The following is a 27,909-nucleotide window of genomic DNA, read 5'->3' as shown; positions in this document are numbered from 1 at the left end:
TGCAGACTTCAGGGAAGAGCCTGGGGACAGGATGCCATGTTGATACATCAACACGATCCATTCTAGTTCAAGTTGAAGATAAAGCAAGGTGACCATTTTTTGTTTTGTTTTGTTTTGTTTTTTAGTTGGGAAAGGAGGGAAATAAGATAAGGAGGAGGTGGAGAGAGCAACAGTTGGTTTTAAAGCATTTTGCAAATGAAAGTGGGCCCCTGGCACTGTGATGTGTGACGTGCTCTGCCCTTGGGGTACCAGGGAGGCTGCACCTCCATTTTCCAGGCCATTCCTCGAACAGTGCAGCAGGGCCTAAGGGACAACGTAAGGAGGATAATTTAAAAGCAGAGGCAGAATTGCGGCACACACATTCTGCGAACATGCCCCACAGGAGATCAGAGGTGGGAGGAGGTGGGAGGCTGTGAGATTAAGATTTCTAAACTTTGTTATTTCTATTTTTGTCACAAGAGTGATGGTGATGTGGTTTGGTTGGAGGGAAGTAAGTCCTGTGGGAGAGGCAGCACAGAGAAACCACAAAGGCTGGCACTGTTCTGGAATGTTTCTGGATGCAGGAACCTGGACACAATGTCTGTGTGAATAGCAATGACACCAAAACGCAGACTTGGTGCCCAGTGCTCTGAACCCAGCAAGCCAATTGAGAAGCAGGGTGTCAGAGCTAGGTTGCTGATGGAAGACAGTGAGGCCTCCCTGGGAGGCTGGTGGATTGCCCTTTCGGGTGATGAAAATCGTTGGTCCTGCTCGCCTCTTAGACAAGGGTATGAGGGATGGAGGTCTTGGTGGACAAGTCAGGGGCTCTCCCAGGGTTCTTACCTTGAGCAAAATGTTCCACCTTCAGGGCCCACTGTGTTACACCTTGGAGCAGCTACACGCCAACAGAGCCCAAAGCTGATTGTTTATAAAAGATGGAAAATTTCAAGAATGGTGGGCTTCCCAGAACCTCTTTGTTGGGATTGGCAATGCACACAGTAGTATAAATGGGTTTTTTATTCTGAGGAATTACACCTTTAGTCAAAGCTAGAGCCTAGAGTTAGCATGCCAAGGAGTAGTATGCACGCCTGTAGTTCCAGCTGCTTGGGAGGCCTAGGTGGGAGGATTGCCTGAGCCCAGGAGCTCGCTACTGCAGTGAGCTATGATTGTGCCACTGCTCTCCAGTCTGCTACAGAACAAGACCCCATCTCTAAAAATAAAAATAAAAAGGATTTTAAAAAGAATGTCAATGAGTGGGAACCATCAGACACAAAAACACCACCTAGTTTAAACAGGGTTCAGTTATTTATTTCCTTCAACAAGCCAAGGGGCACCTGTGAGCCAGCAAGAGGGAGCTGAGTGGGGAATGCATATGCCACCTGTCAGGGAGTGGCCCATCTTCCCCTTGGCTTTGGCTGCCACTCATTCTTGGTTGATGCATCCAGTGGTCTCCACTGGCAGAGATCTTGGTCTCCATCTTCCCCCGGGCAGAGTCCCTTATGGGTGGCATGTGGTGAACTGCAGCCAGCTCAGCACACACCGGGAAGATGTAGGGGGTCATCAACACTCACACAGTCTGGCAGCAGATCTCTGTGTTAACCGCAGAGCCTGGAAACTCTGAACTTGCTCATAGTTTAATGGTTTGTGGTTGGATCTACCATATTGGTTGTACTCCAGAATTACCTAAGCCACTACATCATTGCCTATATATGTGGTTTCCAAGTTATATCACAACTTACCAATTTATGCCATAAATTTTCTGTACAGTCCAAAACATGTTTATGACTTTGGGGTAGAGCTGTTTATCACTTTTGAAGGAGGTAGCCATATGTTTATTGGGAATGGGGTAAACACGTTTATAATTTTAACTACTTTTGAGAAAAACATGTTTATAAGCAAAGGAATCTTTTTGGTGGAAAAGCTTGTTTACCAGTTTTAAGCACAGCAAACAGGTTTTTATTTATGCCTGTTAAAATGTAGGATGAGATATCCTTTACAAAAATTCACTTTGCATATCACAGACTAGATAGTGAACTACCCTTGGTACCTATTATTTGTTTCAATGTGTATTGAGATTAATTTGTATTTTCCAATACACCGGGCTTGTCATCCTAGAAGCAGGGCAGCACTGCTTTCATTTGGGAACACTCCATTGAAAAAATGCTGTAGAAAAGACTCAGAGGAATAATGGAGCTCTGACTGTACTGACTGTTGGTGGCTTGGGGTTTGAATTTTCTGGACATTATACTCCATGAGGATGAGGGGAGTTTTTTCTTGTTCATAGCTGTATTCCCAATTCTGAGAATAGAGTCTGGCATATGGAAGGTGCTTAATTCTTTGTTATTGAACAAATGAATGAATCAATCAAAGAAAGGGACAGTAGCCTTTTTAACAGACACTTTATCATCCCACTCTCCATGCCAAGGAGTTTACAGTATCACATAGATCTTATTTTTTACTCAAAACCTTTTTCCCTGTGAGATAAGAAAACAGCAGATATTTGAACCATTGTACAAATCAGAAAAAAATAAAGACTTAGGAAGCTTTGCCCTGGGTGGATTCATGTTAAAGTGGGGATTCGTGGCTCCTCATCCCAGGCTCAAGGGGACTGGCCCAGCAGCCGGGTGGGGCAGCTGTGAGATGGTTGCCTGCCTGCCTGCCAGAGGCAGCCTCCTGTCCCATGCTAGCCCTGGGGCTTTGCATCCTGCCAGTCACACTGGGGAAGGTGCCTCCCTCCTGCATCTCTCAGGCCTGGGGTTTATCCAGATTCCACAGAGTGGGAGGGGCTTGTAGGGATTAGGGGAACTAATGCCTGGTTTCTAAACTCAGGAGTTAACTGGGAGCCCAGAGTCAGGGAAAAGTGCCAGGGAATGCTGGGCTTCTTTTTCAGAGAGACTCAGGTGTGCGCTGTGGTGCCACTAAGGTGGCAGGAGCTGACGGAGCAGGGGGTTTGCACTGGGGCCCCACAAGTCAAGTCAGTGAGCAGGAGCCCCATCATGTCCCACAACTTAATCCCTACCCTGCCACATTGCTCCTTGCTGAATTGCCTGGGCCCTGTCTTTTTAATGTCTTTGGGCCTCAGTTTCCTAATCTGTAAACCAGAAATAAAAAGTGTGCCTCAAGTTTGTGTTTAAGTGAAATCATGTATATGAAAGTACTTTGTAAATCCTGAAGTTCTTTAAACTTATACTATCATGCATCACTTTAACAAGGATAGGTTCTGAGAAATGCACTGTTAGGCAATTTCATCATTGTGCAAACTTCACAAAGTGCACTTACACAAACCGAGATGGTAGAGCCTACTCTACACCCAGGCTAGATGGTGTAGCCTATTGCTCCTAGGCTACAAACCTGAACAGCATGCTACTCTACTGAATGCTGTACACAATTGTAACCCAACGGGAAGTATTTGTGTGCCTAAACAAATATGAACATAGAAAAGGCATAATAAAAATACAGCATAAAAGATTTTAAAATGGTGCACCTGTATAGGGCACTTACCATGCATGGAGCTTGCAGGGCTGGAATTTACTCTGGGTGAGTCAGTGAGTGAGTGGCGAAGGAATGTGACGGCCTAAGACATTACTGTACACTACTGTAGACTTTGTAAACACTGTACCCGTAGGCTACACTCCATTTAGAAAATATTTTTCTATCTTCAATAATAAATTAACTTTAGCTTCCTGTAATTTTTTGACTATATAAACTTAAATTTTGTTTTACTTTTGACTCTTTTGCAATAACACTTAGTTTAAAACACAAATACATTGTAGAGCTATACAAACATATTTTCTTTATGTCCTTATTCTACATGCTTTTTTCTATTTAAATTTTTTTTTACTCTCTAAATTATTTTTGTAAAAATATAAGATATAAACACCTGCAATTAGCCTTAGCCTACACAGGGTCAGGATCGTCAATATCACTGTCTTCCTCCTCCACGTCTCGTCCCACTGGAAGGTCTTCAGGGGCCACAACATGCATGGAGCTGTCACCTCCTATCACAACAATGCCTTCCTCTGGATACCTCCTCAAGGACCTGACAAAGGCTATTTTATAGACTTTAAAAATGTTTTCTTTTTGTAGAGACAGTATCTTGTCCAGATTACCCAAATTGGCCTCCATTTCCTGGGCTCAAGTGATCTTCCCGCCTCATGACTGGCTGGGACTACAGGCATGGGCCGCTATACCTGGCTAACTTGTTTTCTTCATGAGTAGAAGGAGTACACTCTAAAATAAGGATGAAAAGTACAGTATAGTAAATACATAAACTAGAAATAGAGTAATTTATTATCAAGTATTACATACTGTTCATAATTGCATGTGCTATACTTTTATATGACTGGCAGCACAGCAGATTGGCTTACACCAGCACTACTACAAACATGAGAGTAATGAGTTATGCTGTGATGTTATGATGGCTATGACATCACTAGATGCCGGGAGTGTTTCAACTCCATTACAATCTCATAGGACTACTGTCGTGTATGTGGTCTGTCATTGACTGAAATGTTATTGGGCAGTGCATAACTGTATTATTATTTTTAGTTAGATTTCTAAAATAAGAGCCTACTTTTATTGAGAAATGCTGCACAAAGCCTTTTACAAGTATTATCTCATTTAATCTTTATAACGATCCTGTCAGGTAAATGTTCCTTGTGGTCATTTGAAAAATATTTTTGACTGGGTGCAGTGGCTCACGCCTTTAATCTCAATACTTTGGGAGGCAGCGTTGGAGGAATCACTTAAGGCCAAGAGTTTGAGACCAGCCTGGCCAACATGGAGAAACCCCCGTCTCTACCAAAAATATGAACATTAGCTGGGCGTGGTGCTGCATGCCTGTAGTCCCAGATACTCGTAAGCCTGAGGCACAAGAATTACTTGAACCCAGGAGGCGGAGGTTACAGTGAGTCGAAATCGCATCACTGCACTCCAACCTGGGCACAAAGTCAAACTCTGTCTCAACAAACAAACATCATATAAAAAAAAAGAAAAATATTTGAACAAAGTAGAACAATATAAAGGAGAAAAACCACAAGTCCTTAAAATTCCCCTCATCCAGTGATATTTGTTGGGTATTGTTGGAAAGCTGTCCCTTTCAGAGGAAGAAAGAAATTTGAGTTGAGGGGGAAGGGCTGGGGACAAGTATGTGTGTGCAAAGGTATGCATGTGTCTGTGCTCTAGCACTGACTCTGGTGGCAGTGGGGTGGTGGCACCCTCAGGAGAGTGCAGAAAGGCAGGAAGGCAGGCCTGAGCCTGTTGTCCATAACCACACTATGTTCTCCCCAGCAAGTGTATTACAGATGGCTCTCCGTAGAAATAGAACCAACCCACGCGCGCGCGCACACACACACACACACAGCACAGAAGAGAGAGTGAGAGCTAGAGAGAGAGAGAGAGAGAGAGAAGGAATTGGATCATATGATTCATATGATTATGTAGGCTGAGAAGTCCCAAGACCTGCAGTCAGCCAGCTGGAGACCAAGGAGAGCCAATGGTGCAGTTCCAGTCTGAAGGATGTCAGTCTTGAGACCGAGAAGAGAGCCAATGTTTCAGTTTGAGTCCAAAGGCAGAAAACCACCAATATCTCAGTGTCCCAACTCAAGGCACTCAGGCTGAAGTTCCCTCCTACTCAAACTTTTATTCTATTCAGGATTTCCAAAGGAGAGGAGGGCCACCCACATGCGGGAGGGCAGTCTGCTTTCCATAATCAACCAATTCAAACGTTCATCTCATCCAGAAACACCTTCACAGACACACTCAGAGTAAATGTCTGACCAACTCTCTGGGCACCTCATGGTCCAGCAAAGTTGGCACATAAAATTAACCATCATAGCAAGGATGGTGCAGGTGGTGAATCTCAGTTTCTGAAACCTCCGGATCCTTCTCCATGCCCCTGAAGCCTGGGGGACCAATCGATCCTGCTGTTACTTGTAAAAGCTGGGAATGCAAACTTGTTTGAACAAGGGCGAAACCTGCCATCAATAGGAAGGTAAATCTCCTGGAGAAACATAACTCACTGCCGGTTCTGGGAAGTCCTCCACCTACTAGGGACGGCCACAGCCACAGCACTGGGCTGAGTGAGCCAAGCACTGGAGGTAGCCGCAGGGCCCTCTGGTCTGAAATCCCCGGGTGAGAGTGAGGCTGGCCACGCCCACCAGTGAGGGGTGCTTTGACAGCACAATAAGCTTGAGAAGAACTTGCTGAGTCTGGGATGCAAATTTATGCAAAATAGCAGGTGGGCCCATGAGTCCTGGCACTTTGTTCTTACCACAACAACAACACTGTTCTGATTCCCCACTGGTCTCACATTTTGCTTCTCCCATTGCGCGCCCCTCTGCAGGCCTGGGCAGGGTATTCAGTTCATCTCTGTTCATTAAGGGAGGCAGCCGAGGCTACGGAGCTGGGCTGGTGGGGGCACGGTGGGAGGGTGGGTGCTGGGTGGACATCTGGGTTGGCTGCCTCAGCCAGGTCCCCTGGGGTGAGTGCCTGGCAGGCCTCAGTACTCTGGAGAAGGCAGGAAGCACACAGGTGGTGCTAAGAGCTTACTGTGTGCCGGGTGCCAGCAGCTGATGCAGGGCTTACCCAGTGAAAGAAGAAACAGCCCGTGCCTAGAGAAGCTCACAGTTTAACAGCGAGACAGATGTGCACACAAATATCTGTGTTAAGTTTTGTAATTATAGTGCATACAACGGTTACAGGAAGATAGAAGAAGGAGAAAATAGTCAATGTATTTAACCATCCTAGCAACCCTGGGAGACAGAAATTGTTGGCTCATTTTCACAGATGAGGAAACTGAGGTAAGAAAAATTTCCTTCCTTCCTTCTTGCCTGCCTTCTCTCTGCCCCTCTGTCTCTCCGTTGGTCTGTCCATCCTCTGCCCTCATTGTGCCTTTCTGTCTTTCCTTCCTTCTTTTTCGCTTATTAAACAGATATTTCCTGAGTATCTCCATGTACCAGGCATGGTGCTGAGAGTTGGCAGGGAAGAGGATGCGCATAGTCCCTGTCCGCACAGGGAGTCACTGTCCTGTGGGCATATAGTCAGCACATGAATCATAGTGTGGAGAGCAATGTAATTACTGTTATGGCAGGGAAAGGACAGGTGCGATGAGAACAGTAACTGGAGGTGCGGACAAAGTCCTGCAGAGGGTGAGACTCTGGCCCAGTTCCCTGACTCCTGAGTCTCAGTTCTTGCTCCGTATGGGGTAAGGGAGGGAACATTCGAACACCTCCCTGGGTAAGTTGTGATCAAGGATTTCCTGAACCTATGACTGTGACTTAAGGGAAAATCTCCAGCTGAATGACTGTGGAGTTTTAATACTAGCACGTAGGCTGTTTCTATCTGGCATTAGGCAAGGGCTCCCAGCCCAGACCTATCCTCAAGGACACAAGCCACATCTGCACCAGTCACAGAATCTCAGAAGAGTATCCTTTCATCTAATATTTATGGAGTGCTCCAGGGCTGAAGGCACAACAAAGGGAGTCGTGTGGAAAGGGGACAGGAACAAGCACTGCTGGACTCCTTAGTATGTATAAACTGAAAATGAATTTGACTCAGACACCATGTCTGATCTGGAAAACTTAGCATCTTTGTGGAGAAGAGAGCCTGAAATCAGTTAACTATAACAAGAAATATTAATTCACTCATGCATATATTAATTCATTCATCCGTTCATCCAAAATTATTACCTTTTCAGCACAGATTTTGGGCGAAGGCCTTAGGCTAAGTGCAAGTGAGTTTTAAAAATCAAGCAATCACATGTAGCATCAAGTCTGAGCGGGAGGGAGACTGCATTTCCATCATGTGGCGAGTGTGCTGTTGGAGCCATGCCTGGGGCCCTAGAGCAGGGGTGCCTAATGTCAGCAGAGCAAGTGCTGGGAAGAAACGGTTTCCAGGAGGGGAGGGGATGTTAGACAAGGCAAGGGCTTGGTGGGAGAGGGGTCTTATTTTCTTAGAGGGAAAGTGCATCCCATCCCTCAAGTGTCTGATCTGTAGAGTGCCCTCGTCAGAGCTGCACGTGGGATGGAGCAGGTGGAGACCGGGTTGGGGGTAAATCTAAAGGGACAGGACAGCCTGCAGAAGAGCATGTAGAAGGGTGAGACAGGGCTGTCCTTAGTGCTCAGGAGGGGCAGAAGCAAGGCCTGCAGGAGCCTCAAGGAGAATCGCTTCGTTCTGACTTGGAGGGACAGGACCAGGGTTCACCCGGGAGTTGCTGCGAAGGATTGGCAGTGGGTGGGGAGGCGAGGGCACACACCAGGCAGAGAACTCAGGCATGACCAAGGGCATAAATGCATATGGCACGCTCAGCTTTCTCCCAGCCCCTACTGGTAGACAGCAGTTGAGGTAACTGCAGAGGCCCTTCCATTGCCTGCTCAGATCGACAGGGGCAGGCCCTGGTAGCCAGGTTTGTACCTTGTTACACAGCAACCCTGGCCTAGATAATTGGCCAGGAGACAGCACCTGGCCCACACTGCCTTACAGGCTTTTCTCTCTTGATTAGAAGTAAGAAACCCAAAGGCTGGGAGTGGGTGAAGTACCTGAGTCTCCTACTATGGGCCCCAAGCTGTCACGGATTCCTTTCTGAACCCCAGTTATTCAACTCTCCTTCCAATTCTCTGAGATTCTCCTTCCAAAAAGTTCTTTTTTCCCTCATTAAGTGAGTTTTTGTTATTTGTAACCAAAATAATATTAACTAATACTCACCAGCCAACGTGAATTTGTAAAACAAAAATAATATATCTTTTAGAGCTAATTTCAGGTACTTCTGGAATAACCTTGTCTAAAAGTTGATTTAGCCAAATTACATCTACATTCTCAGTCTTATAAAATTTGTGATTCTTCTAAGACCACCTGCTCACCTTGGCTTGGACATGGGGGTGGCTTTCAGCAGGGGCCAGGCTGGCAGCTGCCTCTGGGGTATGATGGAAGGGAAGCTAAAGTCTTGTGCCACCCACCCGCTCTGACATGGGCTAGACATCCTGGCTTTAGCATCCCTGGGGCCTGGTTATTCCCAGGGTATAATACGAACCTGCCCAGGCTGGAGCTTGGGATGGAGGGCACAGGGAGAAAGAAAAGGCCAGGGTGGGCCCGATCCTCACCACAGTGCCCACCCCTCAGTCGGTGTGACTAGACTCCACTGGGACCTGAATTTGAGGGTCTTGTAAGCTCAGGCCCACGGAGGCTCAGTGACAATGATCCAATTGCATGTGTGTCTTTTCTTTCTTCTAAAACATTGTCAGAATGCATTTTAGACATTCTTATTGGTCAGGAGGCAATGTTAAGCATCTCCCATGGGACTCAGCAGGGAGCTGGAACAACTTGCATTCTGGGTGCATTAGAAATTTAATTATTTTGCACGAGAATATTTCAATTGCTTTCTCCCTCATATGAATGAAATCCACATGATTTCCAATCTGTTTCTATGGTTTCCTTCCTCTGTTCAGATACATTCATTAGCTTGTCAGTTTATTATGAATTTTGGTGCCTTTTTCTCCCTTCAAATTTGAGCCCCTATTAATTCAGTTTTCATGTCAACAGTGTTTAAAAATAGAGCAAAATTATTTTGACTGGCACATAATCAGGCCTCTGACTGTTGAAAGAGCTTGCCACATGAGTGTAGATTTTCATTGCTTTTTCTCTTGCTTGGATGACATATTGCTGTGATCTCCTGTTTTACCTTGCAGCAAGGTTAGCCAGCCTCAGTCTTCTCTGTAATATTCAGCTTGACTTAAAACCCTTGGCTTTTTAGCTTGGCAGGCAATTGTATGCTCTAAAAACACCAGGACTCTCCTCAGGGTTGGCCCAGGCAAATGGATCTTCATGGAGAGAAAGATTAGTTATGCCTTTTTTATTTAGTGATTCGAAAGCCCAAAAAGCCCTGGACTCCCTCATCCCAAGATACTGAGAGCCATCATTTAATATTGCTCCAAAGAGCTGATGATTTTAATCCAAGTGCTCTCCCCAAGGCTGCTAGCTCCTGCCAGCATGGGCTCAGTTCTCCCGCTGGTGACTCTGCCCTGCCGTCTCTGGCTGCTCACCTTGTTTCACCCCCAGGATGGAGGTGCACAAACCTGCTGTGTTTTTGGGTCCCCTGGAGGAACGTTTAGAAACTACTGATACCTGGGCCCCATCCAAGCTCAACTGAGTCAGAATCTCTGCGGATGCGATAGAGACATGGGTATTTTTCAATACCTAATGGGAGCTGGGTTTGAGAAACAACAATTGCTCAAAGGCATGGTAAAGAGGGGGGTTATGGCTTAAACTGTATCGCCCCCCGTGAAAAGATATGTTGAGGTCCTAACCCCTCGCACCTCCGTATGTGCTCTTATTTGGAAACAGGGTCTTTGCAGATGTGGTCAAGTTAAGATGAGGTCACTGGGGCTGACCCTAATCCCATATGGCTGGTGTCCTCATAAGAAGGGGAAACTCAGGGATAGTACATGGGGGCAGGCTACGAGAAGATGAAGGCAGAGGTGGGGTGATGTCTCTACCAGCCAAGGAACACCAAGGATTTCTGCAAAGCAGCCGCAATGTCCAGCCCTGCTGGGAGAGCCAGGGAGCTGCTTTGGGATGTGTGTAAACAAGGGGGCTTTCCTCACAGGCCTCTCTTCTCCAGCCTGGAGCCTCATGTGGGCAGTGAGGGTGTTGCTGTAAAGAGCCTGGCCCATGCACCTGTCTCCTCTGGCCATTGTTCCAGGCACACCTGGCTTACTCCATGCCGTCCAGACTCTGCTGCAGATCTGCTGTCTTATCTCTGGAATTGGGTGTTGAGTCCTGCCATGCTGCCCTGCACTGGCCATCGATTGACTCCGATGTCCATAGTGCCCCTATGGGCTAGCTCTATCTATACCCACGCCCTGTGCCTGTGCCTGAAACCCCAGCATGGCCTAAGCCTTGATTTCCTTCTTGCTGGGGTTTGGACAGTCCCTCAAATGCAGGTCCCAGTGGAGTCTAGTCACAATGACTGAGGGGAGGGCCTGGGTCCCTCCCTCTGGTACCAAAGATAGGGGCTAGATCTGGTATCTGGATATGGGACATCCTCACATCTACTGTGTTGGTCGTTGTTGGCTGTCCCCTGGCAGGAAGCCCACTTCAACTGGTGTCATAGGTGTGAACATTACAACACTTCTCCTTATGAAATAAACATTTCTAGTGACTGGTACTACGAGATGCATTCTCTGGCTTGCTTCTTCCAGCTAAAAACTCTTCATGAAATCTACATGGATGATGACATGCAGGAAGAATCATAAGCCATTTCTACTCAGAGTTCACCATATCATTAAGAATGATCAGAATGACTGTGAAGCACTGGAAAATTCCTAAACATGAGAAAAAGAAGACAATTTAGAGTTTGTTTATCAAAGCATCCAGGTAGGAAGTAGAAAACACAGTTTGCCATACAAATGTTTATTTTATAGATTTGAATGGAGGAAATGTAGGCCCTGAATTTTTCACTTCTTACCATTATTGCTGTTAGTCTTAACCGCTATCTCCCCCAGCCCTCCTCAGCAGAAGTAACTGAAGCAAGGCACCTGTGAACTCTGCCTCCCTGGCTCAGAAGCCAGTGCTGACCAGGTCAGTAAATACAGAAAGAATCTATCTTCCACCGTGGGTAAGGAATTGAGTTAGTCTTGCTCTAGTTATCCTGAGAGCGTTGCTGGACGGAGCCCTTGTTTGCTGAATGCCAGGGGCTTCGCCTGTAGGCAGTGGGGTGGAGAGGTTAAAGATGTGAACTTCACAATCGGGCCTGGGCTGGGTTGCTGATCTCTCTAGCTATGAGATCTTGGGTTGCTTCCTAACTTCTCCAAGCCTCTGATTCCTCATCTGTAAAACAGGGGTAATAAAGACTTACCCCTTGAGGTTGCTGTGAGGCTCAGGAGAGATGACCCCTGGAAGGCACTTGGCATAGAATAAATTCTCCACTAAGTAGTAACTACCACTGTCTTTAATGCCTCCCCTCCTCCTGTTACACGCTCCTTGTTCCTAGGGTTTCTGAAGCTTCCATCTCAGGTACAGGCCCCTCTCTGAGATAGTGACTATCCTTGGATTCTGGCTGTGCTTGGTCTAAGTGATGACAGTTTACCTAGCTGTGATGGTTAATTTTGTGTGTCAACTTGCCTGGGGCATGAGATATCCAGATACCTGGTTCAACATTCTTTCTGGGTGTGTCTGTGAGGGCATCTCCAGGAGGGATTAGCATTGGAACTGTTGAACTGCATAAAGCAGATGGCCCTCCCCACCGTGGGTGTGTATCATCCAATGCATCGTGAGCCTGAATCATAAAAAGATGGAGGAAGGTTGAAGTTGCTCTTCATCTGACTGCTCGGGCTGGGACATTGATCTCCAGCCTGCGGTGCTCCTGTTTCTCAGGTCTTCAGATTTGGACCAAAATCGATACCATCAGCTCTCCCACTCTCAGCCCTTCAAACGACACTGCTGGCTTTCCTGGGTCTCCAGCTTCCAGACAGCAGATCTTGTGACTTAGCCTCCATAATTGTGTGAGCCAGTAGCTTATAATAAATCTCTTAATCTCTGTCTCTCAATAGGGGTGTGTGTGTGTGTATAGATAGATAGACAGATAGATAGATATCTCCTATTGGTTCTGTTTGGAGGACACCAACTAGTACACTAGCCCTTGTCAAGGAGCTGGACTATGACTCCAGAAATCCCTTGGGTCTGCTTGGGACCCTACCTCAATCCAGATGGACCACAGAAAACTACAACCTATCTTCACCTGAATTCAGGTCTTGCCCTTGCCCAGATTAGACCCCCAAGGTGCCATTATAGACAAAACACCAAACTGCAAAGTGAGGTGGGAACCTCAATACACCCTTCTGAGCATGTGTGTCAAAATGATCCCTGGCCTCATGGGCTCATTTTAGCCTCTTCAGTAAATGGCTTGCTGAGTCAGGATTATACAAACCCCAAGTCCTACTCAGTACTGGTCTCTTATTGCTTGTTTACCTGCCTGCCTCCACCGGACTGGGAGCAGCTTGTGACCAGGTCTTTCTTGTGTTCCCAACACAGAGCTAGGTTTCCAGCACATACTAAGTTCCCAGTAAATACTGAGCGAATACTAGGAACAAGGTCCTGTGACCATCCCCCACTCACTGCTGTTACATACACGGCCTGCACTTGTTGATTTTCTTTTTTTAAAACGAAGCACTTACTAGGTGCCAAACACTTAGTTGAACACTTTTTTTTTTTTTTTTTTTTTTTTTTTTTTTAGAGACAGGATGTTGATCTATCACCCAGGCTGGAATGCAATAGTGCAATCATAGCTCACTGTAACCTTGAACTCTTGGGCTCAAGAGATTCTTCCCCTTGGGCCTCCAGAGTAGCTGAGACTACAGGGACTCACAACCATGCCATGCTATGTTTAAAAATTATTTTGTAGATACGGAGTCTTGCTATGTTGCCCAGGCTGATCTTGAACTCTTGGCCTCAGGTGATGCTCCACTTCAGCTTCCCAAAGCACTGGGATTATAGGTGTGAGCCACCATTTCTGCCCTGGGTACTTCTTATGTATGGTGTTTTATTTCATTCTCACCATAACCCTGTGAGAAAGGTTCTCTTATCCTCATTGGGCCAAGGAAGGCCCCTGAGACTCAGAGGTTGAAGAATTTGCTTTGATCACACAGCTAACCAGAGACAGAATCAGGCTTCAGTTCTGATCTTTGCTTAGTTACTCAGCTCTTTTATTTTTGTTTAACTTTTGAAGATCTTAAACCACATCAATCCCAACTATACAGTCACCATGTTGAGGACAGGAGCCAAGTATAATATTTCCTTGAAATTCCCACAGTGCCCGGGGTAACTGATGAATAATCATTGATTGATCCCCATAAAAGGCCTTGATATGAGACAGCTGACCAGTCTTATGACAAGCTTTTCTCTTTGAGAAACTTCAGATCCATGAGTTGGCTCCAGGGATGAAAGCAAGTATTATGTTTGAGGATAGGATTGGGCATCAAGTCTGTAACCCTGGAACCTCAAGTTCATGGTTAAGGTTCTTAATACTTTTTAACCTTCGGTACCATGTAGACACAGAGACAGGCAGTCAGCATGGATTAAGGGAGCCTCAATTAACCCCTACCTCTTAATATTTGGTCACTGAACAGAAGTGGGCTGCCAGGTACCGGAGATTAACCAGTCTGGATTATCTGCCTGGGCCGATTAGCTGGCCCAAGGTAAAACAGCAGAGTGTCCCTCAGCCCAGTGGAGCCAAGTGTAGGAAGCTGGGGCCATGGAATGCTGTGTGCAAGTAGAGGTCTTGAGAGGATTCTGTTCCATGTTATATGAGCGTCTTACTTAGTCTGCTTGGACTGCCATAACAAAATACCATAGATGGGGTGGTTTAAACAACAGAAATTTATTTTCTCACAGTTCTGGAGGCTAGAAGTCTAAGATCAAGGTGGATTGATCAGCAGGGTTGGTTTCTTCTGAGGCCCCTCTCCCTGGCTTTTAGATGACTGGCTTCTCAATGGGTCCTCACATGGTCTTTTCCCCTGTACCTGTCTCCTGTCCTAATCTCCTCTTCTTATAAGGATACTGGTCATGTTGGATTAGGCCCCAGCCTAATGACCTCATTTTCACTTCATCACCTCTTTAAAGGCTCTATCTCCAAATACAGTCATACTTTGAGGTGCTGAGGGTGACATATGAATTTCGGAGGGAAACAATTCAGTCAACAACAGTGAGATTCATTGATATACCAAAAAGGGCTTGTAATGGAGATACCACTCCAGCAATCACTATGGCACCTGGTATTGTAAGCGGGGCTTGTCTCCCATCATGGCGAGATGGGCTTTAAGAAAGGGGCCTGTCTATACAATTTGGCCTGGGAGCAGCATGACACACTCAAGGTGCTGAAAGAGGCCAGTGTGGTAGGAATAGGGGAGCCAAACACTGGACAGATTGACAATACAGCAGGGAGTTAACTACAGTAGTAGCCAAAGTAATTACTGATATATACACATACCACTGTATATAGTAGGTATATTAGTATGTATAGAGGTTATAGTGTGTGTGTGTGTATATCTGTGTGTGTGTGTATGTATATGTGTGTGTGTATGTATAACACATATTGTGGTCACAGTAGAATAGCCCCTGGGTCCCCAGCTACCTTCTCCTCTGATCACAACCCTTCATTAAGCCCCACACATGGTTTTGCATCACTTCTAACTGTACAGTGTTGTAGCCACCTTAGAGCTTTTCATCCACCCAGCTCACCTCATTTTGCAGTAATGACAGCCCCCAGGAAAAGCACAGATTGGATTAGCGTACCGTACTGTTATTTCAGCACCCTGGCGATTCACAGCTGTGGTTCACAGCTGTGAAAAGCAAAAGCTGGTTCAGCCCCACTCACTTTCTTTAAATCAGCAATGACCTAAGCAGATAAACCCCAGTGCCCGGGAAATTTAGCTGGAGTCAGTGCTCTGAAAACTGAAAGGCCACGAACAAGAATGAAAATTTTATGGTTCCCAGCAGCTGAAGCTGAGAGCCAGAATTTATGGATTTGTCCATGTGGCCTTCTAGAGCTCAAATTTCTCACGGAAATTGCCAAATTGTTTAAATGCAAATTCTATAGCTGTTCCAACCTCCCTAGAGAATTTTATTTTATCATGAGACTAAAGTTTGTGGATCCATTCCTCATCTAGCATTTTCAAGTCAAACTTCAACACAATGCAATGCATTTTGAGCTCCTGAGAGGGGTAAGGTGCAACGTGGAATTCCTTAAGGAGTTCAGGAGTAGCAAAGGGGAAGTCACATGCTCCCGGCAGCCCATGAAAGGCACTCAGAGGAAGCCCAAAGGGAGTATAAGCATCTGGGAGGGAGATTTTTTTGTGTGTTTGGTTTTGTTTGTTTTTTTTTTTTTTTGAGACGGAGTCTCACTCTGTCACCCAGGCTTGAGTCCATGGGCACGATCTCGGCTCACTGTAAGCTCCGCCTCCCGGGTTCACGCCATTCTCCTGCCTCAGCCTCCCGAGTAGCTGGGACTACAGGTGCCCGCCACCTCGCCCGGCTAATTTTTTGTATATTTAGTAGAGACGGGGTTTCACCATGTTAGCCAGGATGGTCTCCATCTCCTGACTTCGTGATCCGTCCGCCTTGGCCTCCCGAAGTGCTGGGATTGCAGGTGTGAGCCACCGCACCCGGCCAGGAGAAAGAGATTAATTCTGATATGTGTGTGTGTGTGTGTGTGTGTAGAGGGGTTGGGGGAAACAGGGTATTCAATGAAGCATCTCTTCCTTCTGGGGAGAATGTGGGAACTAGATCTTCTCAGACTTTCTTTGCTTTGTGTTGCTTTTTGGAATGAGACATTTTGGAGGGTGGGGAAGGAGAGTACACCCCAAGGAAACACTTAAACACTTTGCCTTTGTGCTTGAGAGAAATGATAACGCAGGTGAGGAGAACGAGACCTTGAGAGGCAAAGCTGACTAAAGATGTTAAAACAAAAAGGAGCTGAGGAGGAGGTCAGGTAGTGGTCACCTGTGGGTGGGTTGGTTTGGGAGGGCTTCTCAGAGAATCAGGACCCACTCTACAGTCAACACAGAGCAGGGACGGGGTGAGGTGGCATCAAACAAATGGGTGGAAACACTGGCTGAAACACATCATTTAAAATAACACATTGTCTTGGGGAAAGTGAATAGTACTGTTTTTTTTTCCAGATATTGATGGTTTTATTTTACTAGATGGGCAGTTCAGCAATTTTTTGTGTGTGTGTGTTATTAAGCATTTTTGCTCATTTTCTCGCATATTGAAGTTTTTTTTCTTCCAACTTTTATTTTAGTTCAGGGGGTACATGTGCAGGCTTGTTACATGGGCAAATTTGCGAATCCCTGGGGTTTGGTGTACAACTGATTTCGTCACCCAGGTAGTGAGCATAGCACCTGATGAAGAGTTTTTCCATCCTCACCCTCCTCCCAGCTCCACCCTCAAGGAAGTCCTGGTGTCTGTTGTTCCACTCCTTGTGTCCACGTGTACTCACATATTGAAGATTTTCAATAGCTTTGGAAGTTTTTTTTTTTATAATATTTTATTTCCAATTTACTTTCAGCCAAATGTAACTCTTTTACTTGCTGGTCACTGTTTTCATAAATTCTTAAAATTTTCCAATCACTTACTCAGGTTTTTGTATCTGCAAAATGCTTGATTTCATATGAAACCAATTTTGTCCAAAAATTATGATTTTAAAGTGTTAATTCATTTTTGACTAATAGGATGACAACTGTCCCCGTTTGCCTGGGACTGAGGGGGTTTCCCAGGACATGGGGCTTTCAGTGCTCCAACTGGAGAATTCTGAGCAAATTGAGATTGTGGCCACCCTAGGTGACATTGCCAGCTTGGCAGAGATGGCCACTGTCCCCCACACATCATGACGCATTCTTTCCCAGCCACCCTTGCACCTAAGTGTGGCCGTGTGGCTGGTTCCTGTCCATGGCTGTAATGTGAGCAGCAAAGAAGAAGCAGGCTCTTCTCTCCCTTCTCCTCCTATACAACATGGATGTTGACACCCAAGGCAATCTTGGAAATGCCATGTATTGAAGACGGCAGAGCCTCTGTGGATCCGGGTTTCTGAGTGACTGCATGTGGCCCAGGACCTCACCATCTGCCCTGCCACCACTACCATGGGGCTTCACAAAAACAAGAAACAAGCTTCTACTGGGTGAAAGCAGTGAGATGGCAGCAGATGTTCTAGCAGTTGGTGCTATCATTATTAATATATCTACCCAACATTTTAAGCCATATTTTTACTCTTTTGATTTTATATTCTTTTTATAATAAAAGGCTAGGGAGTTCCAAATAAATGTTGCTGCAAACATTGCTTTAACCATTCCATGATATTCTACAGCCACAATTTGATCCAACTTTTGCTGTCAGATTTGAAGCTACAATGGAAAGACTGAGACTCCGCCACGCAGATTCAGGCTCAGTCTGGACTTTGGCAGAGAATTCTCAGAACCAGAGTGGTGGACAGTCAATGAGGAAAGAACGCCGGGCAGATTTCTCATCTGAGAGGGGCTAGGGTTTAGGAAGGATATAAGATCACTAAAGGTAATAGTTTTCCTTCCATGCAACCTACAAAATAACATATTTATTAGCCCTTCCCCTAAGCTCAGGAAAACTGAATGTAAACTGCCTCGTGACTTCAAATCTAGAATTTCTCTAGAAAGTTAAATCAGGCTGGCAGCTCTGTAAATACCCAGGGCATCCACAGTCACTTTGCCAACCAGAATTTCACCTGTATTTTTAAAATCCTAGGGATAAGAATGCTCCCATTGGCCAGGCACAGTGGCTCGTGTCTGTAATCCCAGCACTTTGGGAGGCTGAGGTGGGCAGATCACTTGAGGTCAGGAGTTCCAGACCAGCCTGGCCAACATGGTGAAACCCCCTCTCTACTAAAATTACAAAAATTAGCTGGGCGTGGTTGTGCACACCTGTAGTCCCAGCTACTTGTGTAGCGGAGGCACAAGAATTGCTTGACCTCAGGAAGCGGAGGTTGCAGTGAGCCAAGATCGTACCACTTGCACTCCAGCCTGGGTGACAAAGCAAGAGTCTATCTTAAAAAAACAAAACAAAACAAAACAAAACAAAAAACTCTCATTTATGAATTGAATGAGACAATATATTTTAAAATGCCCAGCAATACCTGACAGAGTAGATGCTCCACAAATATTATTTTCTGTCTTTCTTTGCAAAAAAATGATAGCATTAATTTTTTTCCCTTTTACTCACATAATTTAACAGTTCTAAGATGGTGTATCAGTTTAAGTCCTCGGAGACATATATGCTAAGATGAAGTTAGATGTGCAAGAGATTCACTGGGGGAAGTATCTGAGAAGAACAAAGGAAAGAAGGAGCAGGAGGAGGTGCAGAGAGTCATCAGACTGTAGTACTGGCCTGACACCTGGGAGAGGAGAAAGGGAAGGAGAAAAGATTGGGTAGGAAGAACTTGAGAGTTTGCAACTGTCAGAAAGTCTAGGCTAGCAATGGGGAACCCCAGAGCAAAGACTGCTTGTTAGAGGATCCTGCATTGGGCAGGAATGTCCTAGCTCTAAAATCCCACTGTGCCCAGTCATTGTCTGGGAACAGCCCAGGGAAAGCATGGCCTTGTGTGAGTTGCTTTGCATCCTGAGGGGGCAGCAGCTGACAGCCAGCTATACTCCCTGCAACAAGTTCTCTCTGCAAGGGAGAGTTGAACCATGCGTTCCCGTAGTTGCCAGGAATATAAGGGGAACTTTTTTTCTCCAAATGCAAAGAAGAAGAACAACAACCTCTACTATAATTTTTTATTTTTTTGAGACAGAGTCCCACTCTGTCGCCCAGGCTGGAATGCAGTGGTGCAATCTCAGCTCACTGCAACTTCCGCCTCCCTGGTTCAAGCGATTCTCCTGTCTTAGCCTCCTGAGTAGCTGGGATTACAGGCACATGCCACCATGCTGGGCTAATTTTTGTATTTTTAGTAGAGTTGGGGTTTCACCATATTGGTCAGGCTGGTCTCAAACTCCTGACCTCAGGTGATCCACCCGCCTCAGCCTCCCAAAGTGCTGGGATTACAGGCATGAGCCACTGCGCCTGGCCAACCTCTGCTATTATTGTCTGTTGAGGTTTTCTTTCTTTCTTTCTTTCTTTTTTTTTTTTTTTATTATACTTTAAGTTCTAGGGTACATGTGCATAACGTGCAGGTTTGTTACATATGTATACTTGTGCCATGTTGGTGTGCTGCACCCATCAACTCATCAGCACCCATCAACTCATCATTTACATCAGGTATAACTCCCAGTGCAATCCCTCCCCCCTCGTCTGTTGAAGTTTTCATATAGATTTTGGCTTACAGCTAAAAACCAAACTTTCAATAACTGAACAAAAAAAGCCTTGCTAGGACAGATTGGGTTTTGCGACATAGCCAGCAGGTGGAAAAGCCTCCCATGTAATGAAACCCAAAGCAGCACAGCAGCTGTGCAGCCTGAGAATTCAGGAGCTGTGTGGCACATGCTGGGTTAATTTCAAGCCCTCCAAATGAGACTGCAAAGTGTGTCACTCAGCAGAGGTTCCATCACTGAGTGAATGAAGTCTTATAATTAATTCTCCACTTTTAAGATGTAAAATGAGAAGTTCACTGAGGCCTTGAGCATGTTGGGAGAATGACAGCACTTGAGGATTAGCAGACTGAGGCTTATGAAGATTTTGGGGAAAAACTTATTTTTGTTTTCCATTTCCCAAAGAGACAAAGGTTTAAAAGGGAGTTAATGGGGGATTTAGAGACAGGGCTTTGTTTCCAGAGTTTTCATTAGCTCAGGTTACTGGGCTGATCTGGATGTCAGTGTCTTTAGTGTAAAAAACCCTGTATACTATAAAAATCACCCTGCTCTACTAGTTCTAATCTTTATGTGGGAGATTGACAAGTTCAAATTTTAAATTGATAGTGAATACCTGGTATGGGTCCAAGTTTTGTGGGGCCTGAAGTTTAAATAATTTGGGGTGTACTTTATAGAAAAAAGAATAGAAAATATTAAAATAAATTAGATAAGAAAATAAATACTTAGAATGAGAAAAGAAATCACAACAAATTACAGATTGGAAATATCTGACAAGTAGCATAATATACAAAATCCAGGAAAACCTATGTTAATAAGCTAAGTACCTGACACGCTTCCCTAATACTTTTAGCTTCAATTTTTTGGCTGCATACTTGTTATTCATTTTAAATTTAAATTTTATTTTCTTTCTTTTCTTTTCTTTTTTTTTTTTTTGAGATGGAGTCTTGCTCTGTCCCCCAGGCTGAAGTGTAATGGCACGATCTCGACTCACTGCAACCTCTGCATCCTGGGTTCAAGTGATTCTCCTGCCTCAGCCTCCCCGAGTAGCTGGGACTACAGGTGTGAACCACCACACCTGGCTAATTTTTTTTTGTATTTTTGGTAGAGACGGGGTTTCGCTATTGGTCTCAAATTCCTGACCTCCAGTGATCCACCCACCTTGACCTCCCAAAGTGCTGGGATTACAGGTGTGAGCCACTGCACCCAGCCGTTATCCATTTTTTGTAATGATAATTTTGTAATATCCTTTTCTGTAGAGAGATTAGAAAGATAATTCAGACTTTCCTCTAGCAAGGTTGACCAAAAAAATTTTTAATTGACAGTCAGGATGTATAAACCATGTGACTTCATCTACTGAAGTACAAACTATTTGTATTATTAGCTATAGGTTTATGTGTTACAGACAAAGGAATTCTAATGAATTATCTTCCATGTAATTCCCATAGGAAAAAAAATGCATGGTACGTTTATATTTGTATATATTTTAATACTGAGTATATTCCTAATGAGAGAACTTCTATTTTACTCGGCATCTGTGGAGAACTAAAATAAAATCAGATTAAGTTAGAAAAAGTTTTAAAGTTTATTGTCATGCAAAAAGTATAGATCTTGATCCGGGAGACTTCAAACCAAGTAGTAAGAAGTTTGCCGTGGTGGGATGCGGTGGCTCATGCCTGTAATCCTGGTGCTTTGGGAGGCTGAGGCAGGCGGATCACCTGAGGTCAGGAGTTCGAGACCAGCCTGGCCAACATGGTGAAACCTATCTCTAATAAATATACAAAAATTAGCCAGGTATGGTGGCACATGCCTGTAATCTCAGCCACTCAGGAGGCTGTGGCAGGAGAATCTCTTGAACCCAAGAAGCGGAGGTTTCAGCGAGCCGACATTGTGCCACTACACTCCAGCCCGGGCAACAGGGCAAGACTCTGTCTCAAAACAAACAAACAACAACAGCAAAAAACAACAAAAAAGAAGCCTGCCTTACAACAGTTACATTACAGTTTGTAAAGCATAGGGAGGATGTATTTTGACCTTTTTTAAATGATTTGCTGTTATATATTACCTTTATTTAGGGCAAACAGAGCTGTTTAAACTGATTTGTCCATAGCTGTTTAGTTTAATTTCATTGAAACATATTGACAAGGATGTAAAACTTACATGTTGTGTTTATGATTAGAATTAGCGTTTCAAGGAAATCGGAATGACTTATGTTTTGGTTGTGTGGTTATGGGCCATTGGACTCGGGGTATATCTCAAATGTGGGCTTTTATTTTTCTTTAACAGAACTGAATCTGCTCACAGTTTTACATGTGTTAGGATTGGAAGGACTTTCCCCAGACAAGCTTCTGGTCTTAGACATTTCGAACTTTCTTTCTCTTCCACCACTCAAGTGTTTGCGATGCCCGGTAATGGTGCCAGAGGATACTCCCTGATGCCAGTGTGACTCTCCTGCGCTGCATCTTAACAGGGGAGGCTGAGTGCGAGGCCTGATGGGCTCTCCTGGAAGCCATTCTTAGCACTGTGACCCCCAACCACAATTTAACTCTGCATGGAAAAGACTACAAAAGGATGCAGAAGTGTGTCTCTTAGTCTCAAATTACGAGAAGCCTCAGCTTAACTCCCGCTTAGTGGGATCCCTAAAAGGCTTGCAGACTCACTGCATTCCAGTAAGGGGAAGGGAATGAAGGGGAATTAAAAGAGACATGAGTGTTAACAACTCATGGTTAAAATATCTTACCTTTGCAAATTTACCAAAGTACCTGACCACAAGAAAAAGTCTGTGCATGTGAGAGATCTTTCTCAGTAAATCCACCTCTAGTGAAGATCCACGGGAAATCGCTCCATGTAAGGGGGAGATGTCTGTATTTTGAAAAGAGACTAACGTCTGCAACACTGATGTGCAGGCTGTTCCCTCTTCATATAAAATGTTCCTGAAAACTTGCTAAAAGGTTGAGTGTGAGAAAATGAAAGAGCAGACTTAGAACTATGGGCAGAGGAGGTGCTCTGATTTTAGAGGGCTCAAAATAGCAAAATCCCAAATAGTTATTCTCTTTTAGGCGCAATTTAAAATTTATTTTTAGAAAAGGTATTCATAAGGTTGCAAAATTTGAAAGGCACAAAGTAACATATATTGAAAAGACTCTCTGTCAAAGCTCTGTCCTCAACACCTAGTTCGAGTACCCCAAGGCAACCAAGAGTACTGGTTTCTTGTGTTTCAGTTCTCTTCATGCAAACAACTATGGATATACATGATTATATTCATATTACATTTAAATTTTTTACTATATATGCATGTGTGTTATGGGCTTTTTTCCCTTAAAAATGCAAGAAATTGTTTTTTTTACAGCTGCATATAGCTAGTAGCCTATTAATGGACATTTGGTCCATATGTGATTTTTCTTTGTGTAAATAATGCTTAAATGCATGCATTATTTCTCCTATGTACAAGTATGCCTGTGGAGTAAATTCTTTAAATTAGAATTGATACATAAAGGGTACTTGTGACTTTTACTAGGTATTGCTAAGCTGGCATCCATGGAGGTTGTACTAGTACATTTTGACCTGCAGTGTGTGACAGTGCTTCTTTCCTTACATCCTTACCAACAAAGTCTGTCTTAGAACTTTTGATCTCACCGCAACCTCTGCCTCTTGGGTTCGAGCGATTCTCCTGCCTCAGCCTCCCGAGTAGCTGGGATTACAGGCACCTGCCACCACGCCTGGCTAATTTTTTGTATTTTTAGTAGAGACGGGATTTCACCATGTTTGCCAGGCTGGCCTTGAATTCCTGACCTCAGGTGATCCACCTGTCTTGGCCTCCCAAAGTGTTAGGATTACAGGATTGAGCCATGCAACCTGAACGAAACTCCGTCTCAAAAAAAAAAAAAAAAAAAAAAAAGCCCTTCTGATCTTTTCCAGTCTGAAAGATAAAAAATGGCATCTAAGTGTGGTTTTTCATGGGCACTGTTTTCATTATAAATGCATCTCTCTGACTCTGCTTTCGTTGCCACATCTCTCACTCTCTTCTCCCCGCTTCTGCCACTTTTAAGGACACTTCTGATCGCTCTGGGCAATTTTACTGTGAGCCGATTAGCAACATTCATTTCATCTGCAGTTGGGCACCTTTTCATGTTTCATTGTTTTGCTTATCCATGGACTGCCTATTTTTCTTTTGCTCTATCATTTTTTGTTATTGATTTGTAGGAGTTCTTTGTATATTAGAAAAATGACTTGTTTGTTTGAGATATGAATTACATGTGCTTGGGCCTGGGGGTATAGCTCGGGGTAGAGCATTTGATTGCAGATCAAGAATTACATGTGCTCCCCCATTGCCCCTCTCCCAAAGTTGTCATGTGGATTTGACTTTGCTTGTGATGATTCTTGTCTTGAAAATACTAAAATCTTAAATTTTATATCATAGAATTAATCTGCTTTTTCTTCTTGGTTTTGGGTTTTTGTGTCATACTTGGGCCTTCCTTGCCTTGGGTGAAAAGACTTCTCCTGTGATTTCTTCTGCCTTTATGGTTTCATTTAAAATTTTACATTTACATATTTGTGCCACTTGTAGTTTATTTTGGTGTAAGATATGATGTTTGGCTCTATTTTTTTTTTTTTTCAGATGACCTCTCAGTTAATCCAACATTATCTTTTCCACATTGATTTAAAATTCTATCTTTATCATTATATAATAATTTCCTACATGTATCTGGTTTTATTTCAGTTCAGTGTCTTTGGTCTGTTGTTTATGTATTAGAATCATACTGTTTAGTAGCTTTATGTTTAAATACCTGGTAGGGACAGTTCCACTTCATTATTTTCCTGGCTATTCTTATTTGTTTTTCCATAGAAACTTTAGAATCAACTTGTTCACTTAAAAAGTTCCAACTGGTGGCTGGGTGCGGTGGCTCACGCCTGTAATCCCAGCACTTTGGGAGGCTGAGGCAGGTGGATCATGAGGTCAGGAGATCGAGACAATCCTGGCTAACATGGTGAAACCCGTCTCTACTAAAAATACAAAAAATTAGCCGGGCGTGGTGGGGGATGCCTGTAGTCCGACCTACTCGGGAGGCTGAGGTGGGAGAATGACGTGAACCTGGGAGATGGAGCTTCCAGTGAGCCGAGATCGTGCCACTGCACTCCAGCCTGGGCGACAGAGCTAGACTCCGTCTCAAAAAAAAAAAAAAAAAAAAAAAAAAAAAGAAAAGAAAAGAAAAGAAAAAAAAGTTCCAATTGGAATTTACTTGGAACCATGTTAAATGTGTTGACTAACTTAAGGAGAACTGATGATATCTTTATGACACAGAGACTTCATATCAAGAACATAGTAGGCTTTTCATTTTCTCCAAGTTCTTTTTCCTGTCTTGAATTTTCCTATTATAAACAAGTCTTCAATGTAGGTGTTATTTCTCATATGTGACCGTGCCTATAGGAAAAATTCTTTGAATTGTTGGTGATTTAAATGGCAATTTAAACATATCTTGTAAATTTTTGGTTAAGCTTATTCCTAGGGATTTTTTATTATTGCCATTGTAAATAGGGTCATTTCTTTTGTTTTTCCTTCTAATTATTGGTTGGTTGTATACATAAAGGCTATTAATTTCTATCTGTTAAAATTGTAGCCAACTCCCTTACTGAATTCTTTTTGTTTATAATAGTTTTTCACTTGGCTCTCTTAGTTTTTTCATGTGAACCAATCTTATAATTCAAATAATTATAATTGTATCTTCTTCTGTTCAATTTTTATTCTTCAGTTTCTTTCCACCAGTTGATTGCATTGGCTAGTATCCCAGAATGATGTTAAATAATTGAAGGGGGCGGAGGTAGACAGTCTTGACATTTTGTTTCTGACCTACATGGGAATGTTCCTAGTATTTCCTCATTAAGCTGGCCTAGGGCTGAGCAGAGAGAGCGAGTCATTACATTTTCTTAAAGAAGTATACATCGCTTTCCTTAAGAGTTTATATCAATAATAAACATTGACAAAATACACAGCCTTGCTGTGTATCTGATTAAGTGTTTAAGACATCTGATTTGAAGTGAATCTTCATTCACCAGTTTTGGCATGTCACATCTTTCAAGCACATGAAACTTACGATGCATGTGCTTCCTATGGCCACAGATCCACGAGAATGTCTTTGAAGCATTACTCCTTGCTCCCTGCTTGCCTCCCCATCCAGTGGGTGAGAGGCACGCACATTGCTCAGGGAGAGGGATGTTATCACAGGGGAGGAGAGGGAAAAAAAATGGCTGAATGATGGCCAAGAAAATGCCCCCAGCATCAATATTGGTGAAGATCATTTGGAAGATCATTCTGTGGAAATGATCTTCCATAGAAGACTTTTTAATTCTTACTTTCCAGTAGTTTTCTTTTCTTTTCTTTTAAATAAAGGCAGAATGCAATAACATGTCAAATAATTGCATGATCACTAATGAGCTACGGTGACACTCTGGCTGAATCAAAGGGTGGTGGTTTGGAACTGCTGGTATGAGCAGTCCCACTATCATGTAATTGCTCAATCTGGAAATTTCTTTGGCCTTCTTATTGTCCTCCTGTTACAGGAAAGGGGCCTTGATCCAGACCCCCTTAGATCTCACTCAAGAAAGAATTCAGGGTGAGTCCATAGAGTCAAGTGAAAGCAAGTTTTTTAAGAAAGTAAAAGGATAAAGAACGGCTCCTCCATAGGCAGAGCAGCCCCGAGGCATACTGATTGCCCATTTTTATGGTTATTTCTTGGTGATATGTTAAACAATGGGTGGATTATTCACACCTCCCACTTTTAGACCATATAGCGTAACTTCCGGATGTTGCCAAGGCATTTGTAAACTGTCATGGCACTGATGGGAGTGTAGTAGTGAGGATGACCAGAGGTCACTCTTGTGGCCATCTTGGTCTTGGTGGGTTTTAGCTGGATTCTTTACTGCAACCTGTTTAATCAGCAAGGTCTTTATGACCTGTATTTTGTGCCGACCTCCTGTCTCATCCTGTGACTTAGAATGACTTAACCATCTGGGAATGCAGCCCAGTAGGTTTCAGCCTCATTTTACCCAGCTCCTATTCAAGATGGAGTTGCTCTGGTTCATATGCCTCTGACACTCCCTGCCCCAACACCAGAAGAGCAGGTCCAGGGAAGGGCATGGGGAAGGGGGCCATGTCCCTCCATGCCCTCCACACGGTGCTGTTCTACTGTTATCAGCTGGCAGGAGCTCATTGTGCCCATCTCTTCCTTCCCAAATCTGTGTTGAGTGACATCACCTTTGGAAACCCACCGTAGGGGTAAGATTTAACCACAAGAATCAGCAAAATATACCAATTGGTGCTTTTTCCACTTGCTACCTCTAAGTTGAGATGGGTGGTGGGGAAGCGTGTGAGTCAAATAGGATTTAGATTTAAAAATGGATAAGACAAAGACTTAATCTCACTCTCTCACTCTCTCTTTTTTTTTTTTTTTTTTTTTGAGATAGGGTCTCACTGCATTGCCCAGGTTGGAGTGCAGTTGTACAATCACAGCTCCCTACAGCCTCAACCTCCTGACCTCAAGTGATCCTCCTGCCTCAGCCTCCTGAGTAGCTTGGACTACAGGCATATCCCACCACACCCAACTAATTCTTTTTATTTCTAGTATTCTTTTTTGTAGAGACACAGGATCTTTCTCTTTTGCCCAGACTGGTCATGAATTCTTGGGCTCAAGTGGCCCTCCCACCTTGGCCTCCTAAATTGTTGGGATTACAGAAATGAGCCAGTGTGCCCAGACAGTTATTTACTATCTAAATAACAGAAAATTATTGAAAAGCTATTAAATGGGACTGAAGTCTTCTTAAGGAAGCCTGGTACCCAGCAACAAAGTTGAACGTGGCAAAGCATGATGGCATAGTGGAAGAATAATCTGTTTCATGTCTATCTTTCCTAAATTGAACCTCCTCAATCAAACTGCATACCTCAACGAAACTGAAGATGTTGAAAAGGGCCCTTTTTTTTCAAGAGCTGCTGCTGCTGAACACACTATGAAGTATTGGGGGTCCCAAAGAATTGTTTCCCAACATGATCCTTGAGCCCTTTCTCACCTTTGGATTTGAGCCACTGTGACCTCTTGACCACAGAGCAGCGCTGATG

General features: G+C 44.0%; 1 protein-coding gene and 1 long non-coding RNA gene across 2 annotated transcripts in view; one reads left to right on the top strand and one right to left on the bottom strand.

The window, feature by feature from the left end:
* LOC126940470 (peptidyl-prolyl cis-trans isomerase NIMA-interacting 4-like) overlaps positions 1-27,909 on the bottom strand; it is a 1,058,238-nt gene that overhangs the window by 784,010 nt on the left and 246,319 nt on the right. The window lies entirely within an intron of this gene.
* On the top strand, positions 6,444-26,444 carry LOC126940486 (uncharacterized). Its single transcript, XR_007720765.1, has 2 exons — positions 6,444-6,779; positions 11,175-26,444. It is a non-coding gene; the product is annotated as an uncharacterized LOC126940486 (long non-coding RNA).

The sequence above is a fragment of the Macaca thibetana genome, chromosome 17 (genome assembly GCF_024542745.1).
Source record: "Macaca thibetana thibetana isolate TM-01 chromosome 17, ASM2454274v1, whole genome shotgun sequence".
NCBI lineage: Eukaryota > Metazoa > Chordata > Mammalia > Primates > Cercopithecidae > Macaca > Macaca thibetana.
This window is presented reverse-complemented; position numbering and strand designations above follow the sequence as displayed.